Source organism: Cervus canadensis, chromosome 7, assembly GCF_019320065.1.
Source record: "Cervus canadensis isolate Bull #8, Minnesota chromosome 7, ASM1932006v1, whole genome shotgun sequence".
NCBI lineage: Eukaryota > Metazoa > Chordata > Mammalia > Artiodactyla > Cervidae > Cervus > Cervus canadensis.
Window position 1 is genome coordinate 92,176,701 of NC_057392.1, and position 14,499 is coordinate 92,191,199.

Here is a 14,499-nt window from a genome sequence, read left to right on the forward strand (position 1 = left end):
CATGTTTGTTTTTATTTGTTTGTTTTTACAAATACCACAAGGACCTCCACTATCACATATGGTGCTTTTGTGAAAATTAGAAAAGATATCCCTTCTGGGTGAACAAATCATACATGTATATCTCTGTGTGTGTGTGTGTGTGTGTGTGTGTGTGAAGAATTTATAGATGAACAGCTAGATAAATAGATCTTTATCTGCATCCCTGGTTGGCACTTACCATACCCGACTCACCTGTAATCTCGATCACAGCTTTTCCAAGCCGGCTTTGCTGTGGTGCTCACTTCTGACACTTTGAGTCAGCAGCGTTTTCTTCCTTCTGCTAATGAGGAAACTGAAGCCAGTGAAATAAGTTGCTCAAGGACACACCTTTGTAGGTAGTGTCTCAGGGACTGAACAATAAGCATGCCTCCCCTCAGGATCTGTGCCAGGCCACTCTGCCTTTTAGGAAGCTGCTGCACGAATTTCAGGCAACTTTATGCCTACAACTGAGATAACTGGAGCACTGATGTTCACTGTCATTTCATAAAGGCACAGAAGTTTTCTCTTCTGACATTAAGTGAAAGTTTTCCTGGGTCCTCACTGAGAAGACTAATGAGATTAATTCAAATTCAGGTTCAGTAAACATTGGTTGAGTGCTGAATACAGCACGTGCTAATTGATATGGGAGGCAAGATGGCAACCCAGACAAGCAAGACCCCTTCATCAATCAAGTTCCACTCGCGCAGCCAGTGGAGACAGATATGAAGGATTGAATTTATTTGGGGAAGATTTCATTTCCCAAAGATGGCCACACCATATGAGCTGCTGCAATGCAAGCTTGCCATTCCTGAATAAAAGAGCAAGTGGGAAGCTGCTCTAGAGCGGGAAGCTCAGCTCAGTGATCTGTCATGACTTAGAAGAGGGGTGAGGAGTGTGGTGGGAGAGAGACTTTAGAGGCAGGGGGTATATGAATACACAGAGCAGATTCATTTTGTTTTACAGCAGAAACTCACACAACATTATAAAACAATTATACTCCAATAGAAAAAAAAAAAGACCCAACAAAAAGAGAGTCTTATTTCCCTTTCTTGAATCTGTGTGGGTTTTGAATTGGTTGTGACTGGTAGACTACAGTAGAGTGATGCGTGTGACTCTTTAGCATGAGTTTTAAAAGGCTAAGTGACTTTTCCTTGAATTCACTGGACACTGTCTTGGCGTCATGGGCTGACACATAAGGGCGACAATAAGTAAGATGTGGCAAGGAAGTGACGCCATGTGGGGAGACTCCATGCGGTGCTCTTACTGACATTACGGCATGTAAGTCAGCCTCGCTCAGGCACCAGCCGTACTGAGATGGGGCGCTCTAGATGGTGTCAGTCCTCAGCCGTCCGGACTCCCCAGCCTCAGATTCTTCATAGCCCAGACAAGGAACAGAAACACAGCATCCCAGTGGTCCCTTACCCCATTCCCACAGGATCTGTGGGCATAATAAAACTGTTGTTGCTTTATACCTTTCAATTTGGGGTTGATTTGTTATGCAGACGTAGTAACAGAAACATCATTCTTCCAAGATAACGGCTGCAGTCATGTGAGGGCTGCATGCTGTCAGCGTCTGCATACAGATGCACATTTTCCCCTGGAGCTTTATCTAACACTTTTTATAAAGGGGAAGCAAAAAGACCTTGGGAGATAAGTAAACCAATCTATGTAAAGGTCATATTCCCCAAGTGGTTTCTAACTTTAGAAATAACTATAACAGTATTTTCTCAAATTGAACAAAAATATATATAAAATGTTCTAAAGAAAGGAGTACAATATGTTTCAAGACAAATGAATGTTAAAAAAAATTCCCAAGACACCATCGCCTTGATGTGGTCTCAAACACTAACAGATGAGGAAGTGCTGTCATTACTTTTATTATATATTATTTGGTGCCTGAGTTATATTTTATCCAGGATGGAAAAACCTCTATTTCTGCCCTCAGGGTGTACAATTTAAATCAGAGAGACGCTATAAGTGTCTCTGACAGAACACAGAGTGTTCTGGTTTCTTTATGCTGATTTGGAAGTTTTCAAACAACCTAATCACCACAATGTAAAGATATCAAGTGAAATGGAAAGCAATGACAGAACTCTCTCCAGAGTTTCAAGTCTTTATTTCGACAGGATAACTCCCTATTTTCAGTTCTTCATAAAAAAAAAAAAGCCAATTGCATGCTCCATAATAGTTATAAGAATTACGAGATGCTGAGTTTAGTGATAAGCAGAGAATAGTTTAAATGACTGTTAAAAAAAAAGGCACATCTTTGGAATTTGGCTGTACACATGTTAAAAAAAATTAATAAAATCTACTAATTAGATCCAAGGACAATCTGAATTAGTAATAAGTCTGAATCACACATTATGACAAGGAATTATGATTTTATTACTTTACAATGAAATAGAATAACTTATGCGGTTAGCTGTTTCTAATTACAAGTTCTGCATGAATATATTTTTACTAAATGGATAATTTACAACTCACATCATTGATCAACTGACCCCCATATTTGTGTAGAACATGCCTTTGCTAAGAACTCAAACGTGCAGTAAACATCAACCCTCCATGCATAGGTACTAACCTAGTGGGTGTGGAGAATTCTACCGAGAACAAAGATAGCAGTCTTGTTTTCCATAAGCTTAAATTCTTAATAGGAAGTTATTTATAAGAAGCAAATAAAAGTACTAAATGATTTATACATCTTCTTTATGCTTGAAGGAAGTCAGATCCAAGAAATTGCTAAAAGATTCTTGGATGACATTGCCTTGACTATGGTAGAAGAGCAGAAATTATTTAAATTTACGAGGACATGGAACTCTGGACAATAAGGCAAGGAAGCATTACTTGCCTTCTATACTGTAGTGGCTTATTAAGAAGCACTTTTTTCAGATATGAAGTGGTGAAGCTTGGCTCAGACTCGCGTCTGGATACTAGATGGTTTCACTGAAGTCACCTGAATGAATGAAATTTTAAACATTTAGCTTTTAAAATATACACACACATATACACCCTATACAATATGAATGGTTACAATATTGGTGTTAAGTGTCATCAATTATTGACTATGGTAGCAACTCAAGTTACTGGTAAATTTGGTGGTTTTTTCTCAGGTGTGATACTGGAGAAAAACGACAGGTTTAGACTCAAACGTCAGCTTTTTGGCCGAGGAAGTCATTTAAACCTCCGTAAATCAATTTGAGTAAATAATGAGTCTCAATCACACATTAAGATAGGGAAATGCATTTTTAAAAATTTATAATAAAATAAAATAACTTTGGCTGCTTAAAAACGATTTTCAGGCACCAGTTGAAAGACTTCTAAATTTAAGTTTTCTCCCTTGCAGAACTGACCCCAAAATACCCTGCTCTTGGAGTTTTTGTGAGGATTAAGTGAAATGAAGTAAATGAAAGAATTTTAAGAGGAAATTTGTTACCCAAACTATAAGATACTAATATGATTCTCTAATTTTTTTAAAGGCATTCAGAAAAAAAGAACCAACCTTACTCCGAAAATAAGGATTCTATTCTGGAAACAGTATCAAACCAATAGAAATTTATTGATCATCTACAATGCTGCCCTCTTTTCTGGTTTGGAGAGCTCTATGAGAATAACATATCTTGAAGCATATATGCTAACAAATAATTCAACAATTTGAGCATATGACTTAAAATGAACTTTAGATAGAAATAAAATGTAGAATAATTGAGTAATTGTTTGATTATCTAACACGATTCCTAGCCATCTAAGTTAGCAGTCCGTTCCCCAAAGGACTACTAAAGAGTTTAGTGTTCACGCCGGTTGCTGGCAGATGTCAGGAGGCTTCCCAGGCGGCAGCGGCGGTGGAGAACCTGCGCGCAGTGCAGGAGACACAGGAGATGGGGGTTCCGTCCCGGGGTTGGGGAGATCCCCTGGAGGAGGACGTGGCACCCCATCGCACTGTTCTTGCCTGCAGAATCCCCTGGACAGAGGAGCCTGGTGGGCGACGGCCCACAGGGCTGCCCGGAGTCAGACGCGACGCACACACAGTAGACGCGTGAGAAGGAGAAAAACATACAAAGAGCAGAGCTTGATGCTTCAGGGAACGTCCAGCGCTGCTTTTGGAGCAGTCACACAACTAAGGCGCGTTTCCTTCACGGCCCTCCCGCCTCCTGGGGCCAGATACTTTACCTTTGGCCTTTGCCATCATAAGTGGCTGTAACCCCGGCTGCACTTCCTTTTCTTCCCTCGGCGCTCCCCAAGAGGGGCACATCACACTCTGGGGACTCTTTTGAGGTTGGCTTCCTGCCGACTCCGTGCAAAATCTGAGGAACTTCCGGTGTTCTGGAAGCCCTCGGCTTCCTTAATGATTTCACATCAGGCTTTTACCCAGGACGTTCCCCAAAGCACAAGGAGTTTCTAAGCTCGTCCTTGAATCTTGCCAAGTTCCGTGTAAATCTGGTGTCAACACCAATCTTCTACAATCCTAAAGAGTAAATTTGTTCCTGTTTAGACGACTTCCCAGTGTATACAGGAGAAAGCGTGTATTCTACCTCCTTCATAAACTGGATCCAGTCTACTTTTTTTGTATTCTTTTTTACCACTCTTTCACACTCACTCAGCAATTTCCCTATAGAAAACTGTCTGCTTCACCAACTTACACCATGCTCTTTATTTCATGCTGCCTTAGAATAAGCTGTCCATCTGGAGTGTCTTTTTTCCTCTTATTTCTACAGAACAAGTGTCTTTTCATTCTCTATTCTAAAGCTGCCCTCCTTCCCACTTATAAAGTCTTCTTCACTTACCTTAAGAGAGGATTAGGTTTAAACATGATATAGAACATCATATAAGCCTCTGTTAGAGCAGTTAACCCAGTATCTACCAATTTACATCTTGCATTTTCTGTTTTAACCAATGGAATATAAGCATACTGAGGATGGAACTTGGTTCTATGAACTCTTACATCTTCCTCCTTCAGGTCCTTTCTTGACACCAGTTGTATGTTAGGTATTTCCTAAATATTAAATGATGATACTTTAAAATTTATACTGAGTTTGGGAAAAGATAAAATACATTCTCTTTTTACCAGTAAAATAACCAAGGCATTAGACTCCCTCTGTACAACATCTGGGATCATGCATATGAAAAGAGTTTAATAAAATTACGCATTGGACACATGTCAGGTGTTTTGGATTGGCCTGATCCACCCATTTATGGAGAGGCAGTGACACTTAGCCTCTGAGAGCACAGAACTTTCCTCTCTATGCCTGGGCTGGAATTATAGCTATACCAGTTACTAGCTGTGTACTCTTGGGCAAGGTATTTAAAATCTCTATGCCTCAGTTTCCTTGACAATAAAATAGGATTAGTTTCCTTGCTAGTTTGGAGGTAAAAAAAAAAAAAGACAGCAAAATTAATGTTTGAAATACAACACTATATCTCATGGACATCACAGATGGTCAACACCGGAATCAGATTGATTATATTCCTTGCAGCCAAAGATGGAGACCCTCTACAGAGTCAGCAACAAGACCAGGAGCTGACTGTGGCTTAGATCATGAACTCCTTATTGCCAAATGGAAGGAAAACCACTAGACCATTCAGGTATGACCTAAATCAAATCCCTTATGATTATACAGTGGAAGTGAAAAATAGATTTAAGGGACTAGATCTGATAGATAGAGTGCCTGAGGAACTATGGATGGAGGTTCATGACTTCATACAGGAGGCAGGGAGCAAGACCATCCCAAAGAAAAGACATGAAAAAAGGCAGAAAGGCTGTCTGAGGAGGCCTTACAAATAGCTGTGAAAATAAGAGAAGCGAAAAGCAAAGGACAAAAGGAAAGATATTCCCATCTGAATGCAGAGTTCCAAAGAATAGCCAGGAGAGATAAGAGAGCCTTCCTCAGCGATCAGTGCAAAGAAATAGAGGAAAACAATTGAATGGGAAAGACTAGAGATCTCTTCAAGAAAATTAGAGATACCAAAGGATCATTTCATGCAAAGATGGGCTCAATAAAGGACAGAAGTGGTATGGACCTAACAGAATCAGAGGTGGCAAGAATACACAGAACTGTGCAAAAAAGACCTTCATGACCCAGATAATCACGATGGTGTGATCATTCACCTAGAGCCAGACATCCTGGAATGTGAAGTCAAGTGGGCCTAAGGAAGCATCACTACGAACAAAGCTAGGGGAGGTGATGGAATTCCAGTCGAGCTATTTCAAATCCTGAAAGATGATGCTGTGAAAGTGCTGCATTCACATGCCAGCAAATTTGGAAAACTCGGCAGTGGCCACAGGACTGGAAATGGTCAGTTTTCATTCCAATCCCAAAGAAAGGCAATGCCAAAGAATGCTCAAACTACCGCACAATTGCACTCATCTCACACACTAGTAAAGTAATGCTCAAAATTCAACAATACGTGAACCATGAATGTCCAGATGTTCAAGCTGGATTTAGAAAAGGCAGAGGAACCAGATTTCAAATTGCCAATATCCGCTGGCTCATCAAAAAAGCAAGAGAGTTCCAGAAAAACATGTATTTCTGCTTTGTGGACTATGCCAAAGCCTTTGACTGTGCGGATCACAATAAACTGTGGAAAATTCTGAAAGAGATGGGAATACCAGATGACCTGACCTCATTTTGAGAAATCTGTATGCAGGTCAGGAAGCAACAGTTAGAACTGGATATGGAACAACAGACTGGTTCCAAATAGGAAAGGAGTATGTCAAGGTTGTATATTGTTTTTCTGCTTATTTAACTTATATTCAGAGTACATCATGCAAAATGCCAGGCTAGATGAAGCACAAGCTGGAATCACAATTGCTGGGAGAAATATAAATAACCTCCGATATGCAGATGACACCACCTTTATGGCAGAAAGGAAAGAAGAACTAAACAACCTCTTGATGAAAGTGAAAGAGGAGAGTGAAAAAGTTGGCTTAAAGCTCAACATTCAGAAAATTATCATGGCATACAGTCCCATCACTTCATGGCAAATAGATGGGAAAACAATGGAAACAGTGGCAGACTTTTTTTGGGGGGCTCCAAAATCACTGCAGGTGGTGACTGCAGCCATGAAATTAAAAGAGGCTTACTCCTTGGAAGGAAAGTTATGAACAAGCTAGACAGCATGTTAAAAAGCAGAGACATTTCTTCGCCAACAAAGGTCCGTCTAGTCAAGGCTATGGTTTTTCCAGTAGTCATGTATGGATGTGATTAGTTCAGTTCAGTTTCTCAGTCGTGTCTGACTCTTTGTGACCCCATGGATGCAGCATGCCAGGCCCCCCTGTCTATCACCAACTCCTGGGATTGACTCAAACTCGTGTCCATTGAGTGGGTGATGCCATCCAACCATCTCATCCTCTGTCGACCCCTCCTCCTCCTGCCTTCAATCTTGCTCACCATCAGGGTCTTTTCAAATGAGTCAGTTCATCGCAACAGGTGGCCAAAGTATTGGAGTTTCAGCTTCAACATCAGTCCTTCCAATGAACATTCAGGACTGATTTTCTTTAGGATGGACTGGTTGGATCTCCTTGCTGTCCAGGGGACTCTCAAGAGTCTTCTCCAACACCACAGTTCAAAAGCATCAATTCTTAGGCATTCAGTAACTTTTTTTTATAGTCCAACTCTCACATCCATACATGACCACTGGAAAAACTGTAGCCTTGACTAGACGGACTTTTATTGGCAAAGTAATGTCTCTGCTTTTTACTATGCTGTCTAGGTTGGTCATAAGTTTTCTTCCAAGGAGTAAACATCTTTTTATTTCATGGCTGCAGTCACCATCTGCAGTGATTTTGGAGCCCCCAAAAATAAAGTCTGCCACTGATTCCACTGTTTCTCCATCTATTTGCCATGAAGTAATGGGACCAGATGCCATGATGTTAGTTTTCTGAATGTTGAGCTTTAAGCCAACTTTTTCACTCTCCTCTTTCACTTTCATCAAGAGGCTGTTTAGTTCTACTTCCCTTTCTGTCATAAGTGTGGTGTCATCTGCATATCTGAGGTTATTGATATTTCTCTCAGCAATCTTGATTCCAGCTTGTGCTTCATCCAGCCCAACATTTCTCATGATGTACTCTGCATTTAAGTTAGGTAAGCACAGTGACAATATACAGCCTTGAGGTACTCCTTTTCCTATTTGGAACCAGTCTGTTGTTCCATGTCCAGTTCTAACTGTTTCTTCCTGACCTGCATACGGATTTCTCAAGAGGCAGGTCAGGTGATTTGGTATTCCCATCTCTTTCAGAATTTTCCACAGTTTATTGTGATCCGCACAGTCAAAGGCTTTGGCATAGTCCACAAAGCAGAAATACATGTTTTTCTGGAACTCTCTTGCTTTTTTGATGGCCCAGCAGATGTTGGCAATTTGAAATCTGGTTCCTCTGTCTTTTCTAAATCCAGCTTGAACATCTGGACGTTCATGTTTCACATATTGTTGAAGTCTGGCTTGGAGAATTTTGAGCATTACTTTACTAGTGTGTGAGATGAGTACAAATGTGCGGTAGCTTTTGTCTTCTTTGGAATTTCCTTTCTTTGGGATTGGAATGAAACCTGACCTTTTCCAGTCCTGTGGCCACTGCTGAGCTTTCCAAATTTGCTGGCATATTGAGTGCAGCACTTTCACAGCATCATCTTTCAGGATTTGAAATAGCTCAACTGGAATTCCATCACCTCCACCAGCTTTGTTCATAGTGATGCTTCCTCAGGCCCACTTGACTTCACATTCCAGGATGTCTGGCTCTAAGTGAGTGATCACACCATTGTGATTATCTGGGTCATGTAGATCTTTTTTGTACAGTTCTTCCATGTATTCTTGCCACCTCTTCTTTTTTTTTTTTTTTTGCCACCTCTTCTTAATATCTTCTGCTTCTGTTAGGTCCCTACCATTTCTGTCCTTTATTGAGCCCATCTTTGCATGAAATGTTCCCTTGGTATCTCTAATTTTCTTGAAGAGATCTTTAGTCTTTCCCATTCGATTGTTTTCCTCTATTTCTTTGCATTGATCACTGAGGAAGGCTTTCTTATCTCTCCTGGCTGTTCTTTGGAACTCTGCATTCAAATGGGAATATCTATCCTTTTGTCCTTTGCTTTTTGCTTTTCTTCTTTTCACAGCTATTTGTAAGGCCTCCTCAGACAGCCATTTTGTTTTTTTGTGTTTCTTCTTCTTGGACATGGTCTTGATCCCTGTCTCCTCTACAATGTCACAAACCTCATCCATAGTTCACCAGGCACTCTGTCTGTCAGATGTAGTCCCTTAAATCTATTTCTCAGTTCCACTGTGTAACCATAAGGGATTTGACTTAGGTCATACCTGAATGGTCTAGTGGTTTTCCCTCCTTTCTTCAATCTAAGTGTGAATTTGGCAATAAGGAGCTCATGATCTGAACCAATCAGCTCCTGGTCTTATTTTTGCTGACTATATAGAGATTCTCCATCTTTGGCTGCAAAGAATATAATCAGTATGATTTCAGTGTTGACCATCTGGTGATGTCCATGTGTAGAGTTGCCGGGCCAGCCGGAAGATTTCAGTGAGCAACACGACACGTTCCTTTAGGCTAAGAAATAAAGACACAGAACAGATGGGGTCGAGAGGATTGCTGCAGTCAGCGATGATTCTTTATTTCTCAGGGTTACATTTATACTAAACCAAGAGGAGAATCTTAAGAAGAGAAAATATTTTTCCATAAACATCACTTTGAGATAACAATCACCAGAACTCTCTGATAACGTCAAGGGATAAGAAGGGCATCCCATTTATCTTAAGGGTGGTCGAGAAAGGCTTATCCATCTGCGTCATGTGTGCATTCAAGGCTTGCTAATGTTCTGTTAAGATTTAACTTAGATAATAAATTCCAGAGAGGGGTGGCGGGACAGAGAGTTATGTCTGCGGACAGACCCTTGAGGATCAAGGCAGCTCCCAGAGTCAGCCTTTTGGTTCAGGCCGCTCCCTGCATAGAGTCTTCTCCTGTGTTGTTGGAAGAGGGTGTTTGCTATGACCAGTGAGTTTTCTTAGCAGAACTCTATTAGCCTTTGCCCTGCTTCATTCCGTACTCCAAGGCCAAATTTGCCTGTTACTCCAGGTATTTCTTGACTTCCTACTTGCATTTCAGTCCCGTATAATGAAAAGGACATGTTTTTTGGGTGTTAGTTCTAGAAGGTCTTGTAGGTCTTCATAGAACCATTCAACTTCATCTTCTTCAGCCTTACTGGTTGGGACATAGACTTGGATTACCGTGATATTCAATGTTTTGCCTTGGAAATGAACAGAGAGCATTCTGTCGTTTTTGAGATTGCATCCAAGTACTGCATTTTGGACTCTTTTGTTGACCATGGTGGCTACTCCATTTCTTCTAAGGGATTCCTGCCCACAGTAGTAGATATAATGGTCATCTGAGTTAAATTCACCCATTCCAGTACATTTTCATTCACTGATTCCTAAAATGTTGACGTTCACTCTTGCCATCTCCTGTTTGACCACTTCCAATTTGCTTTGATTTGTGGACCTAACATTCCAGGTTCCTATGCAATATTGCTCTTTACAGCACCGGACTTTACTTCCATCACCAGTCACATCCACAACTGGGTGTTGTTTTTGCTTTGGCTCTATCCCTTCATTCTTTCTGGAGTTATTTCTCCACTGATCTCCAGTAGCATATTAGGCACCTACCAACCTGGGGAGTTTATCTTTCAGTGTCCTATCTTTTTGCCTTTTCATACTGTTCAGGGTTCTCAAGGCAAGAATACTGAAGTGTTTTGCCATTCCCTTCTCCAGTGGACCACATTTTGTCAGAACTCTCCACCATGACCAGTCCGCCTTGGGTGGCCCTACACGTCATGGCTCATAGTTTCATTGAGTTAGACAAGACTGTGGTCTGTGTGATTAGATTGATTGTTTTTCTGTGATTGTGGTTTTCAGTCTGTCTGCCCTCTGATAGAGGAATATAAGAGCCTTATGGGAGCTTCCTCTTGGGATATACTGACTGAGGGGGAAACTGGGACTTGTTCTGATGGGCAGGGCCATGCTCAGTAAATCTTTAATCTAATTTTCTGTTGATGGGTGGAGCTGTGTTCCCTCCCTGCTATTTACCAAACTATGGTGGAGGTCATGAGGATAATGGTGCCCTCCAAGACCCCATGCAGGCACTGCTACAGTCTGTGCCCCCAACCCTTTAGCAGGCCACCACTGAGCCATGCCTTCGTTGGAGGCCCCCGGACACCCACAGTCAAGTCTCCTGTGGAGTCATTGCTCCTTTCTCCTGGGTCCTGGTGCACAACGTTCTGTTGTGCCCTCCAAGAGTCTATTTCCCAGTCCTGTGCAAGTTCTGGCAATTCCATGGTGGGGTCAGTGGTGACCTCGTCCAAGAGGACTTATGCCATATTCACACCCAGAGCCCTGTCCCTGTGCAGACCACTGCCAACCCATGATAGTTGGACTATAAAGAAAGCTGAGCACTGAAGAATTGATGCTTTTGAACTGTGGTGTTGGAGAAGACTCTTGAGAGTCCCTTGGACTGCAAGGAGATCCAACTAGTCCATCCTAAAGGAAATCAGTCCTGAATGTTCATTGGAAGGACTGATGCTCAAGCTGAAACTCCATTACTTTGGCCACCTAATGCAAAGAGCAGACTCATTTGAAAAGACCCTGATGCTGGGAAAGATTGAAGGCGGGAGGAAAAGGGGACGACAGAGGATGAGATGGTTGGATGGACAATGAGTTTGAGTCAACCGAATCAATGGACATGAGTTTGAGTCAACTCCAGGAGTTGGTGATAGACAAGGAGGCCTGGTGTGATGCAGTCCATGTGGTCGCAAAGAGTCAGATACTGCTGAGCGACTGAACTGAATTGATATCTCAGAGGACTGTTGTAAGGGCTTAAAAGGGTTATTATGCAAAATGCACATAAACAGGCCTGTCATATGACAAACACTGTATGTTTGTTTAGTTGTTCAGTGGAGTCTGACTATTTTTGCCCCCATGGACTGTAGCCCACCAGGCTTCTTTGTCCGTGGGTTTTTCCAGGCAAGAATACTGGAGTGGTTTGCCATTTCCTACTCCAGGTAATCTTCCCAACCCATGGATTGAACTCACATCTCCTGAAAGTCTCCTGCATTTAAGGCGGATTCTTTACCACTGAGCCACTAGAGAGTAAATGTACACGTGGATTATTCAGTAAGAAAATATTATACCAAATGTCTTTTATGTGACAAATACTATCACTGTAATATAAACCAATGAATGAATATGGCATGTGCTATGGAGAAAATTAGAGCAGGGCATGGGGAGAGGAAGGGAGGGACTAGTGTTTTAAACAGGATGTTCTGGGAAAATATCTACTGAAAAGGTCAACTATAGCTAGGAAAGGATTGTTCTAGATGAGACAGGCCTCAGGCAGGAAGATGGGAGAGTATTTGAGGGATGACAATGGCCAGTGTGACTGGGACGGAGAGGCCAGGGGGGGCGTGATAAGGGCTTAGGTCACAGAGGTCACTGGGACTGAATCCTAAAGGACGCGGGTGAACTTGCCTTCTCTGCTGGCTGGATGTTTTGGAGACAGAAATGATGCGATCTCATAAATATTAAAGGCTTGAACAGATTTGAAGACTGGTGGCTATTGGAGCAGGAAGATGAGCTATGAGGCTATTGCAATAATTCAGACTCCAGTACTAATAATTACTTTGTACTGATTTAAAACAAACAAAAAATGCCTAATGAACAGATATAGTATGTGCATTTGTCAGTGTTTGTTAGCAATTTTTCACAATTTTCTCACTTGAGATGATACATCAGAGTCAAATTCAACTATCAAAATCCTTTCTCATGTTATTTCTAGTCTTAATGATCAAGACTTGTTTAGTGGTCTTGCTTTCACATTTTGGGATTTTCTACTATGATATTCTGCATGAAATTTAAACATGAAGCCAAATGCTATTAACAGTTGTCTATCATCATGTTATCCCACTGTCTTTGCATTTATGTCTTCATTCAGTCATCAAATACCAGGGATGTTGCAAATCTTAAGGTAACTAGATTTTACTATAAATTTAGGTTGGAATAGAAATATATTTTTATATAATTTATTTCCCTTTTATCTTTTCCATTTCATATTTCTTTTGATAAAGTAACTCAATTCTTCTTCTACAACAAAGATACCACTTTTAAAATATCTTTTATTCATCTGTTTTATTCATTCACACATTCTCTTACCACTAGCCTCACCTTCTTTTTCTCTCCTTTTGTCTCCCTGCTCTATCTTGACTGTTCCCCCCAAATTGCCTATTGATGACTTTTTCCATTTTTCTTCAATGAATTTTCCTTCAGTGAGTTTTCCATATTGATATGTTATCATTCTTTGCATTCAAATTTTACATTTTTATTTCCTGAAACTAGCTCAAATGTCAAGTGCCAAGATAATTTCTTATAAAAGAAAAAACATATAAATATTCACAAGTAGAGTTTATGTTCTCTTCAGTGCAAATTGCTCAGTAGCAACAAATATTTAATGATGGTTACTCTGCTGAAGCGTTGACCTTTCTGATGTTCAGTGGCAAATAACTCTCAATGAACTTTGTACATCACTGTTTATTTGAACTGTGAATTCTAGTTCAATCATGAGAAATGTTTGTTTCCCCACCCCTATGTGTATAGTTGTTTCATTTCTGTTTCTTTGGGGAAAAGAGATGTGAAGTTATTGTTATAAAGCCTCTGAGAAAAGTAATATGTAGATAATAAAAAATGTCTGCATGAATTAACCTAATTTTATGAAGTGAGATTGAGTATTCACAGATGACTAATTCTGAGGACAGACATATACAAAGTAAACCAAAACTTTTAACCTCTCTCTCATACAAAACAAAAAAAAGGAAGAGTTAAAAAAAATTAACAAAATGAAAGGAAAAGGGAAAATAATTAAAAACACACAAACTTTCACAACATGACAATTTAGTCTTCAAGCGCACCTTAACTATATACATATAATACCAGTGTGACTCTGTTCTTTAGGTTAAAAAGGGTACAAAGGCAGGCTCAAGTGAAAACAAACCATCCCTCCCAGCTGCGGCTGGGTTAAACGTCTTAGCAGAATGCAAGAGAGATGTTGACTTTGTCCTCTGTTCACTGAAACGGCGGCCTCTCAAGTAGCTGCGTGATACAGGCTGGCTTCAGACACCTACAGTATCCTGACTGGCAATTACAGCAACTGGAGGAAAGAAAAACGCTGTCATAGAAGGGTCTCCTTGATTACACAGAGAGTCCTTTAAGAACCCAATTAGGCACATGTTGTTCAGTGAGGGAGATGAGGATAAAAATAGGCAAAAGAATGAACAGTGTAACATAGAACCGCGTTCACCTGCATTTCCAATAGAGACACTTGTTTCCCTGCTTTTTATACCACAGTTTCTTGAGAAACTCTTGTTTCAGATACAGCCTATCTTTCTTCCACCTGAGGGAAGCTTACTCTTATTTTTAACTCTCCTACTTGAAACAACTGTTCTAAAG